The following is an 11,747-nucleotide window of genomic DNA, read 5'->3' on the forward strand; positions in this document are numbered from 1 at the left end:
GCCGAACTAAGAAAAGATCTCCAACTCTGTTTAGTGTTTCGCTTTCTGGAATACCGCGCCTTGTCATCTCTTCATCCACTTGTTTGCGCCATCTATTCTTTGGCCTGCCAATTCTGCGTGCACCGCCAAGCGGCTCATATTTATACACCTTTTTAGCGGGTTCATCATCGCTCATTCTTATGATATGGCCTAGCCAGCGCAATCGTTGCATCTCAATACGTTTAACTATATTCATGTCGTTGTATAGCAGATACAGCTCGTGGTTCATGCGACGTCGATATTCACCGTCAACGCAGATTGGTCCGTAGATGTTTCGAAGAATTTTTCTCTCAAACACACCAAGCACAGCCTTATCTGCTAGCGCAAATACCCATACATGAACACGGGTAGTATCAGTGTTTTGTAAAGCGTTATTTTTGTTTGACGAGATTTGGTTTTGTTTTTAAACTGCTTACTTAAACCAACGTAGCATCTGTTAGCCAATACAATTCTTCTTTTTATTTCACAACTGATGTCGTTAGTTGTGTTTACGGCGGTGCCGAGGTAGACGAAGTCTTTTACTACCTCAAAATTATAGGAACCAACGTCAACAGTTGGCCCGATCTCTATGGACGCATCGCGCGTCGACACCATCAACTTAGTCTTCCCGCCGTTTACCGCCAGACCCACTTTAGCAGATTCTCCTTCGACCTTCATAAAGGCGTCTGTTACTATGTCTATATCCTCAGCATACGCAAGTAACATGTGGCTATTGGTGTAGATTGTGCCACTTCGTTTGACGTTTGCCTCTCGAATAAACTTTTTCAGCAGCATGTGGAAGAGATCACACGAGAGGCTGTCTCCTTGCCTGAAACCTCTTTTGGTACAAAATTCTTCGGAGAGGTTCTTTCCTATTTTAACTGAGGATCTCGTGTCATTCAAAGTCATTTTACAAAGCCGAATGAGCTTTGCGGGGATACCAAATTCAGACATGGCTTGGAATACCTTTGAACGTAGTGGGCTGTCGAAGGCTGCTTTATAATCGACGAAAAGGTGGTAGATGTCGATCTGCATCTCTTGGGTCTTCTCCAGGATTTGCCGCAGGGTAAATATCTGGTCAATGGTGGACTTGCCAGGTCTAAAGCCACATTGGTATGACCCAATTATCTCGTTGACCATAGACTTTAGTCGTTCGCACAATATCCCTGACAAGATCTTGTAGGCAATCGGGAGTAGACTTATGCCCCTCTAGTTAGAGCATACAGTCTTATCTTCTTTCTTATGGACGGGGCACAGGGTACTCAGGTTCCAATCGTCGGGTACTCGTTCTTCCTGCCAGATGGTGCTAACTAGCTGATACATACACCTTATCAGCGTGTCGCCTCCGGTTTTAAACAGCTCGGCTGGTAAGCCATCAGCTCCTGCTGCCTTATTAGTCTTCAGCCGGTTTATTGCTTCTTTACCTCATCTTGGCTGGGCGGTATACATTCAATACGATCTTCAGGTTTGAAAAATGCTCTTTCCATATCCTGAGCACACTATCTGTATCAGTTACCAAATTACCTTGCTGGTCTCTACAGGAGATGGTACCTGTATCAAAGCCATCAGTTTGATGCTTCACTCTTTGGTAGAATTTTCGGACTTCATTCTGGCTCCTGTACATCTCGATTTTTTTCACACTCCCGCTTTTCCATCTCTCTCTTTTTCCCGATATCTCTCTCGTGTGCTACGTATTGTAAAGTATCCCTATATGCCGCATTTTTCTCTTCGGTAGCAGCACGACACTCATGATCATACCATGGATTCCTTGGTGGAGGTCTCTGGTATCCAAGTAAGGATTTTGTGGCTGTTTGCATGGAGTGGGCAATACTTTGCCATTGCGATATATTATGGGAATGAGGAGTGCTTTGATTATGCAATTGGGCTAGTTGAGTGGAATATGCTGTGGCTATCTGTTGTGATTGCAGCTTACCGATGTCTAACTTTCGTGTTGCGTTTGTTCGTACTATGTTTGCTACGTTTAACCGGGTGCGTACACTCTAAATTTTTTGCAACAAGATGCGACACAAATGTGCGCAATTTTAAACATTTTTGTTGAAATGTGATTTTCTATATATATAAAAGAGTAGTGAGGTGAGTGACTGACTGACTGCCTGATTGACTGACTGATTCATCAGCGCCCAGACGAAACCGCTGAAGCTAGAAAGTTGAAATTTTGGGTGTAGGTTGCTGTTGGGGTGTAGGGGTGAGATAAGGCTGGGTTTTGGGAAATTCGACCTAGAAGTGTACGAAAAGTACTAAAAGGTACTAAATATGGTACCCTTCGTATTAGGCAAACGGTAAGAGCTAGAATTCTGAAATTTGGAATGAGGGTAACTGATGGAGAGCTAGAAAGATGTAGTAAAGGGTTTTTGGGAATTCGAACTATAAGTGTACGAAAAGTACAAAAGGGTACTAAATTTAGTACAATTGAGATTTGGGTGAACAGATAGAGCAGGAATCCTGAAATTTGGAATGAAGGTCACTGATGAAGAGTAATGATGAAAGGTTTTTGGAAATTCGAACTATAAGGGTACGAAAAGTACTAAATGGTACTAAATTTAGTACAATTTGGATTTCGGTAAACGGATAGAGATGGAATCCTGAAATTTGATATGAGAGTCGCTGATGAAGAATAACGATGAAAGGTTTTTGGAAATTCGAACTATAAGGGTACGAAAAGTACTAAATAGTACTAAATTTAGTACAATTTGGATTTCGGTAAACGGATAGAGATGGAATCCTGAAATTTGAAATGAGAGGCGATGATGAAGAATAACGATGAAAGGTTTTTGGAAATTCGAACTATAAGGGTACGAAAAGTACTAAATGGTACTAAATTTAGTACAATTTGGATTTGGCTGAACGGATAGGACAGGAATCTTGAAATTTTGAATAAGGGTGACCGGTGGAGAGTAACAAAGACAGGTTTTTGGAAATTCGAACTAAAAGTGTACGAAAAGTACTAAATATAGTACAATTTGGATTTGAATTAACGAATAGTGATGAAATTTGGAATAAGGGTCACTGATAAAGAGTAAGAAAGGTGTACCAAAGGTCGAAAAGTCCTAAATGGTAGTGAGTGAAACTTGGAATTAAGATTACTGTTAGAATTAGAATTGAGATATGGAGGTAACTTTAGAAAATCATACTAATTTGCACGTAGCAGTACTAAATGGTACTAAATTCGATACAATTTATATTTGCGTGAACAGATTACTGTTGGAGTGTAGGATTTTGGTTACTTTGGAATTTCGTACTTATGAAAAAGTGCTAAATGAAAGTACATTGGCTATAATTTGGATTTAGGTGAACGAAAGAAGTGAGTTATGCAAGCTGTTTTTGGAAAGCCGTGTACGATAAGTGGCAAATGGTAAAAAATTTCGTACCTTTTGGTATTTGCTATATGGTACAGAATTTTGTAAAATTTGTGATTTTGTAAAGGGGTGGAATTTTTAAATTTGAAATTCGGTATTAGATTAACAATTGTTGTTTAGAGTGGAGGTAGGGATGAAGTTTTGAAAATTCGCACTTATTTATACAAAAAGTACTAAATAGTAATATAATTGCTTTCAGCGGAACATATAAAGCTGGAAAAGTGAATTGCGGTCGGGATATATGTTGAGTATAAGGAAGTAAGCTTTGAAACCTTTAATTATGTGTACGAAAAGTTTGGTAACATGTTGGTACCAAAACCATTTTGGTATTGTGTAAACGGTTAAAGTGAGAAATACCTACTATAAGTGAACGAAAAGTACTAAATGGTACTAAATTTGGTGTTGGGTGTAGGAACAATGCTTGGATTATATAATTTGGACAAAAAATACGAAATTGGAAAATGTTTGTTATGAAGATCACTCTGAACTTTGAGATAAAGTTCGGAGTTCGGATGGAAAATGTGCATAAAATCTTCAAAATACACTAAGTCTTCAAAATACCTCTTCTAATAAAAGTGGATTGAAGTAGACATTTTTTAAATTAAGATTTTATATCCTCTGAGTATTCAAGGTCCAAATGTAAAGAAAATTGGACAGTATAGATTTATTCTATTTTTAAAATACACTAAGTCGTGGGGTACCGTTATATGAGGATATATTCCGAAAATTTTACGAACCTATTCGGGTTCTTGGTGAAACCGCTGAAGCTAGAACCTTGAATTGTGAATGTGCGTTATTGTTGTTGTGAAGGGGTGAGACAAAGTTTTGTGTTTGGGAATTCGTATTGGGAGTGAATGCTGTGTAAGTGAAGGAGTAAAACAAGGAGTCAAGTCTGAAATTTGCAATATGAGTCGCTGTTGGTGTATGTCTCTGATATGAGGTCGTAGTGTTGGAAATACGAAATAAAAAATATGGTAGCTGTGTAGGGGTGCGATACGGCAGATATGTTTTTTTTTTTTGAAATTAAAGGAATTAAATCGATTAAATGTTGGTATTAAAAATAGGTTTTAGTACAACAGAATCGTCAGTGTTCACCACGTCCATATTAAATATTGTTCATATATATTTTATGCCCTTTCCGCATAAGAAGTAGCGGGCATTTGCTAGTAAGTGAATAAAAATACGAGTATGTAGCTCAAAAAACTACGCGAAATTCAATAAGAAAACCTCTAAATTATCAACACACATTGTAACAACTATTTCTCTCTCTTTGGCTCTCACTCTATATGACAGTTATAACTGTTTTGCAGTAAAGCAAATTTATAAATCGCTTTACGCATGCGTGTATCGCAATTTAAATTTGTGCAGTAACAATGTGTTTGTTTACGTACATATCGCTTATTAAATCAAAGAGTGCCGCATCTAAAAAATCGTGAAAAACGCGTTATAAGTTTGCGATTAAAGTTTGACTTCCCAACTTAAAAATATTATTACACAAAAACTAAAATAACTTGGATCATATTTTGCAAACAGCTAGCCAGATATCAGTGCTAAATTTCTATGCAAGATCAAGCATGATCGAAGTGTTTTAGTGCTTTATAATCTCAAAAAAACGTTTGTGTTGAATTATGCGTCAAGTTTAGAGATATCAGCATGAAAATTTGACACAAAATAAAGTAAAAGTCGTAGAAAAAATAGAAAATGCTAGCTCGGAAAACGCATTTTTTGAGATATGCCACTCTTTGAGTAAATAAGCGGTATCTATGTAGATAATAATGCGGTAAAGTCTGTATGTTTTGTGTTCCATTTGATTGTTTACTTTATCTATTTGCAAGCGTTTATTTATTTTGGTCTTACTTTTGTTTAAATATCCATCTGCAAAAAACCCCGAAATTTGTCTTTCCTTACAAAAGATTTATTTGTTATTAAGGCAATTTGATGAGCTAGAGGTAATGGGTTGTTTGCAAGTTGTTTACACCCATATTTCTTAAAATATGAAGATACGATATGCATAAATAAATATCATATGCAAATGTACTTACATACATATTTTTCTAAGATCAAACTTGATTCGTTAGTATGTTAGGTATGTTGGGTATTTATGAATGAATGAATTTGCTAGAAACGATCTTTTGTTTTAGGAATTACGTTTGTATCAATTTTTCAGAAATGTGTCTTATGTCAACTTGTATTTGGGTATCATCGTGGTGCAATGTCATTTGTGTCATATTCCGCCAGCGAAATTTCATTGTTTTCATCTTTCCCGAGAAAGCCTTTGAGCTTCTAAGAAAAAAAGTTTGATGTTTACGAGGAAACCATTTCGACTTTTATGAGACCGTTTGACCAACTATGAAAATACCAACAGGTCTATCTTTTACGAGAACACCATTTGATTAACTATTTGGTCTTCCATGACGAGGCATTTTGATCATCCATGACCAGTTAGTCTTCTGTAAGAAGGACACTTAGCTTTCTATGAGAAGGCCATTTGGTAATCTTTCCGGCATGTTTTGATGCAGTTCTAACGGAGGCGTGAAAAAGGCAATCCATTCCCCACATTTTATGCGCATTCGGATGCAATCCAACGATTGACATCCATTTCTCACATTTTAATAGCATACGCATGCAATTCAAACGGAGTCGTGAAAAAGGCACTCCATTCGTTACATTTTATTAGCAGTTGTTAGAGGTCCCTACAAGTACATATGTATGTAAGTCAGTTTGTACATCTCTACAGCGCTCCGGCATCACTTACTTACTTACTTAGCTGGCCCATTACAGAACATTTGTTCCATAAGCCGAATTGAGAAAAGATCTCCAACTCTGTTTAGTGCTTCGCTTTCTGGAATACCGCGCCTTGTCATCTCTTCATCCACTTGTTTGCGCCATCTATTCTTTGGCCTGCCAATATTCACCGTCAACGCAGATTGGTCCGTAGATCTTTCGAAGAATTTTTCTCTCAAACACACCAAGTACTGCCTTATCTACTGGCACAAGTACCCAGGTTTCGGAACTATACATCAGGACGGGTAGTATCAATGTTTTGTAAAGCGTTATTTTTGTTTGACGAGATGTGGCGTTGTTTTTAAACTGCTTACTTAAGCCATAGTAGCATCTGTTAGCCAATACAATTCTTCTTTTTATTTCACAACTGATGTCGTTAGTTGTGTTTACGGCAGTGCCGAGGTAGACGAAGTCTTTTACTACCTCAAAATTATAGGAACCAACGTCAACAGTTGGTCCGATATCTATGGACGCATCGCGCGTCGACACCATCAACTTAGTTTACCGCCAGACCCACTTTAGCAGATTCTCCTTCGACCTTCATAAAGGTATCAGTTACTTCTTTTACTGATCGTCCCATGATGTCTATATCATCAGCATACGCAAGTAACATGTGGCTATTGGTGTAGATTGTGCCACTTCTTTTGACGTTTGCCTCTCGAATAACCTTTTCCAGCAGGATGTTGAAGAGATCACACGAGAGACTGTCTCCTTGCCTGAAACCTCTTTTGGTACAAAATTCTTCGGAGAGGTTCTTTCCTATTTAAACATTTTATAAAGCCGAATGAGCTTTGCGGGGATGCCAAATTCAGACATGGCTTGGAATACCTTTGAAAGTAGTGGGCTGTCGAAGGTTGCTTTATAATGGACAAAAAGGTGGTAGGTGTCGATCTGCATCTCTTGGGTCTTCTCCAGGACTTGCCGCAGGGTAATTATCTGGTCAATGGTGGACTTGCCAGGTCTATAGCCGCATTGGTATGGCCCAATTATCTCGTTGACCATAGACCATAGTCGTTCGCACAATATCCCTGACACGATCTTGTAGGCATACAGTCTTATCTCCTTTCTTATGGACGGGGCACAGGATACTCAGGTTCCAATCGTCGGGTACTCGTTCTTCCTGCCAGATGGTGCTAACTAGCTGATGAATACACCTTATCAGCGTGTCGCCTCCGATTTTGAACAGTTTGGATGGTAAGCCTTCAGCTCCTGCTGCCTTATTATCCTTTAGCAGGTTTATTGCTGTCTTTAACTCAGCTTGGCTGGGCGGTATACATTCAATACCATCTTCTGGGATTGGATATGTGGTACTTCGTCATCTTCGCTGGATACCAACAGTTTTGAAAAATGCTCTTTCCATATACTGAGCACACTATCTGTATCAGTTACCAAATTACCTTGCTGGTCTCTACAGGAGGAGATGCCTGTACCAAAGCCATCAGTTTGATGCTCTTTGGACTTCATTCTGTATCCTGTACATCTCGATTTTTTCACACTCCCGCTTTTCCATCTCTCTCTTTTTCATGCGGAAAAGACGTTTCTCCTCTCTCCTTTTCTCCCGATATCTCTCTCGTGCGCTACGCGTTGCTACGGATTGTAAAGTATCCCTATATGCCGCATTTTTCTTATCGGTAGTAGCACGACACTCCTGATCATACCATGGATTCCTTGGTGGAGGTCTCTGGTATCCAAGTAAGGATTTTGTGGCTGTTTGCATGGAGTGGGCAATACTTTGCCATTGTGCTGATATATTATGGGGATGAGGAGTGCTTTGATTATGCAATTGGGCTAGTTGAATGGAATATGCTGTGGCTATCTGTTGTGATTGCAGCTTACCGATTTCTAAGTTTCGTGTTGCGTCTGTTCGTACTTTGTTTGCTACGTTTAACCGGGTGCGTACCTTTGCTGCAACTAGGTAGTGGTCCGAGTCTATGCTTGCTCCTCAGAACGAGCGCACATCCAACACGCTCGATGAATGTCTTCCATCTATCACAACGTGATTAATTTGATTTCTTGTTTTCTGATCTGGAGACAGCCAGGTGCCCTTATGGATGTCGAGATGTTGAAATCTGGTGCTGCATGTTTTTTGCCGCTGCGAAGTCTATCAGCCTCATGCCATTGTCAGATGTTTCATTGTGGAGACTGAATTTTCCGAATGTTGGGCCAAAGATATTTTCCTTTCCAATTTTGGCATTAAAATCGCCTAGAATAATTTTAATGTCATGGGCAGGACAACGGTCATATGTTTCTTCGAAGCGCTCATAAAATATATCTTTGGTCTGTTCGTCCTTGTCTTCAGTGGGAGCATGAGCGCAAATAAAGCTGATGTTGAAGAATTTTGCTTTTATTCGAATTGTAGCAAGTCTTTCATTCACGGGTGTGAAGCTGGAGACCAGGTGTTTTAACCTCCAACCAACTACAAATCCGCAACCAAACTCATGCTTTATGTCATGACAGCTATAAAACAATGCGTCTCCTTTAGATGTTGTTGTGACGCCTTTCCCACTCCATCGTATTTCCTGTATGGCAGTAATGTCGACCTTGTACTTTTCAGGTACATCTGCCAATGCGTAAACTGCACCTTCTTTATAAAGTGTGCGAACATTCCAGGTGCAGGTTCGCAGATCATGGTCCTTAAAACGTTTGCGGGGGTCGTCAACTTTAGAGGGATTTGTTTTTTTTCAACTCTACCAAAAACAGAAAAGTGTGCTAACATTTCCAAAAATTTTTTATAAAATAAAATAATTTGCGACAATTTTTGCGGTAATTTATGAAAAGAATTTTTAAATGGAGTGCTGTTGAAGAACACGTCGAAATCTGAACTGGCGATAGGAAGACAATATAAAAAAACCGCATTTAACATAGGCATGAAGCAAGAACAATACAGCTTGAATTAAATGCAGAAGAGAGGAAACAACCACAGTTGCATTATGTACAAACATATGTACACAGAGTGCCTCCTCGTGACTCGAGTGGGCCATCTACATGAGGAGGCAAATATTCTTCCAGTACAGCGACACAATCACAGGCTTTCGTTGCAGCACCTGCTCAGGTGTTACCGAGAGAGCTATTCCAAACACCATACGGAGAAGAAAGTTCATAATTTGTGTTAATGTAATAAAGTTCCTAATATTTTTGTTTTACACAAATAACACTGTGCAACAAAATGCAACTCGAGGTCTGGGGTGTGGACATGGAAGAAAGCGAATTAGAAGGTCGAAATGTTGTACGAAGAAGATCCTCATTAGATTTGAATGAAAACATGTCATATCAAAAATAAGCCAAAACAACAGCGAACAAAGATATAACGATAATTTCTGATGGCTTATAGGGTCTTCACTGAAAAATCCATCATAACTCGAAAGTTTGACTTACAGCCGATCTGACCTTTGGCATTCTGTATATATTCATCAAGGGCTTTCAACCCCAAAAAGAAATTTCCAACCACCAAAATTTCGGTTCACCTGAAATAAAAACTGCATCCTATTCTACCCTAAAGGGTTAGATAAAATTCGATTCCAACGGGATAGTTAAAATGCAGTGTCAAAGGATTAGTTTAAGTGCGGTGCTAATAGATCTTGCACCTTTCAGTAGTCATGCTGTTGTAAAAATAATGAGTGAAAATGCACAATTTGATGCACTTCCAAATCACTTGTACATATGAATTAACTGCATCTTTGGACGCAAACATTTTGATGGGAAGAGGGTCAATTGGTCTTCTATGAGAAGACCATTTGATTTTTTATGAGAAGGCCATTTGATCTTCTACGAGAATATCCTTTTATACTCTAATAGAAGATCATTTGATCTTCTATGAGAAGATTATTTGATCTTTTATGAGAAGAGCATTTGATTTCGATCTTCTATGAGAAGTTCATTTAATCTTCTATGATAAGATCCTTTGATTTTCTATAAGAAGATCATTTGATCTTCTATGAGAAGATTATTTGATCTTCTATGTGAAGATTATTCGATATTTTATGAGAAGATCATTTGATCTTTCTATTAGCACACCATTCAACCTTCTATGAAAAGATCATTTGATCTTCTGTGAGAAGACAATTCGGTCTTTTATGACAAAATAATTTTGTCATCTATGAAAAAACTATTTAGAATTCTATGAGAAGACCATTTGGTCTTTTATAAGAATACAATTTGGTCTTCTATGAGAAAACCATTTTCTTCCTTCCTCCTTAAAGCTCTAGAGAGACTACTCGACTACGACATCCGGTCTCATCCAGATTCCAACATTATAAGCAACTCGCAGCACGCCTATATTAAAGGCAAGTCGGTGGACACCGCCTTACACGAGGTGGTTGGATATATTGAGAGGAATATGGAGGGTTCGTGCTTCACACTTGCAGCCTTCCTCGATATAGAGGGAGCCTTCAACAATGTGAATCTAGAATCCATTCATAATTCGCTAACTAACGCAGGAGTTTCCTCTATCCTTGTTAGTTGGGTTGATGTAATGCTGAAGAGCAGAATCATCAACTCCCATCTAGGAGAGAGTTCCGTAAGGAAAAAGGTTTGCAGGGCTACGCCTCAAGGAGGAGTTTTATCACCCCTCCTCTGGCTCCTTGTAATAAACGAAATTCTTGCGAAATTCAACCAACTAAGGACGAAGGTGGTAGCCTATGCTGACGATGTTGTTATCCTCATAAGCGGCAAATTCCTGCCGACCATATCAGACCTTATGCAGCGTGCTTTAATGCAGCTGTCTCGCTGGGCTCGCACCAATGGACTTGGTGTGAATCCAACAAAGACTTATCTCGTACTCTACACGAAGAAGCGCAAAATTCCCGATTTCCCGCTACCAAAGCTGGACGGTGTTGCCCTAAAACTTGCATCGGATGCCAAATACCTCGGTGTTATCCTGGACCAACGTCTAAATTGGAAAAGGAATACTGAGGAGAGGGTTAAGAGGGGTTTTATGCCACTCTATTCCTGCAAGAACTCCATTGGTAAGAGTTGGGGTCTCAGACCAAAGATCATACACTGGTTGTATGATACGGTGGTTCTCCCCATTCTTACCTATGGTGGGCTTGTCTGGTGGCATGCTCTCGCGAACAGTGCACTTCTGTCCAAACTATCTAGTGTTCAAAGAGCCGCATCTCTGCAAATCTCTGATGCCATTAGAAGCACACCTCAAGCCGCCCTGAATGTGATACTTGATCTCCAACCTCTGGACATCACTATCCACTTTCAGGCGGCGAGGACGGCTTTCAGGCTTAGAGAGGCAGGTGTGTGGCAGTGTTCACAATTTGGACATGCAAAGGTCCTCTCCCCCTTCACCGATTTACTTGAGTTTAGTGGATCCAATCACATCAGTGATTATATACCCACTGTACTCAACTTCAACCTGCCTGGTCTAGTGGAAGTCCTCCTCTCGGCGGTCTGGCCATCTACACAGACGGCTCCAAGATGGAGGATGGCACAGGTGCCGGTGTCTTCTGCGAAAACCCACCAATTAAACAATCCTTCAAACTCAATGATAATTGCAGCATTTTTCAGGCAGAGATTTTTGCAATAAAGAAAGCAGTGGATATGGTCAAAGAACTTGGGAGC

The sequence above is a fragment of the Musca autumnalis genome, unplaced genomic scaffold (assembly GCF_047663935.1).
Source record: "Musca autumnalis isolate F117 unplaced genomic scaffold, ASM4766393v1 scaffold_4, whole genome shotgun sequence".
NCBI classification, from domain to species: domain Eukaryota; kingdom Metazoa; phylum Arthropoda; class Insecta; order Diptera; family Muscidae; genus Musca; species Musca autumnalis.